Here is a 461-nt window from a genome sequence, read left to right as displayed (position 1 = left end):
ATGAAAAATGCTTTAATCACAAAAGAACAAGAAGTATAGGATTTCGAAATTTATCCTTGAAACTAGTTGAATTAGTTTGATTTGGTGACAATACTTTTTGTTTTCCGAATGAATGCTTGAACAGTGCATATGTCTCTTGAATTTGTTGTTTTGAGAATGTTAGAAATTATTGGCTCTTGAAAGAATGAAGGAAAAAGAGAACTGTTATTGAGGATCTGAAAAATCATCTAATTGATTCTTGAAGCAAGAAAAAGCAGTGAATTAAAAAAAAATTCGAAAAAAAAAGAGTTGAAGAAAGAGAAAAAGAAAGAAATAAAGTTATAATCCAAGGCAAAAAGAGTGTGCTTAAGAACCCTGGACACCTCTAATTGGGGACTCTAGCAAAGCTGGGTCACAATCTGAAAAGGTTCACCCAATTATGTGTCTGTGTCATGTATGTATCCGGTGGTAATACTGGAAGA

This window comes from Arachis duranensis, chromosome 5, assembly GCF_000817695.3.
Source record: "Arachis duranensis cultivar V14167 chromosome 5, aradu.V14167.gnm2.J7QH, whole genome shotgun sequence".
NCBI classification, from domain to species: Eukaryota; Viridiplantae; Streptophyta; class Magnoliopsida; order Fabales; family Fabaceae; genus Arachis; species Arachis duranensis.
The sequence above is the reverse complement of the archived record's forward strand: the minus strand, read 5'-3'. Positions refer to the sequence as shown.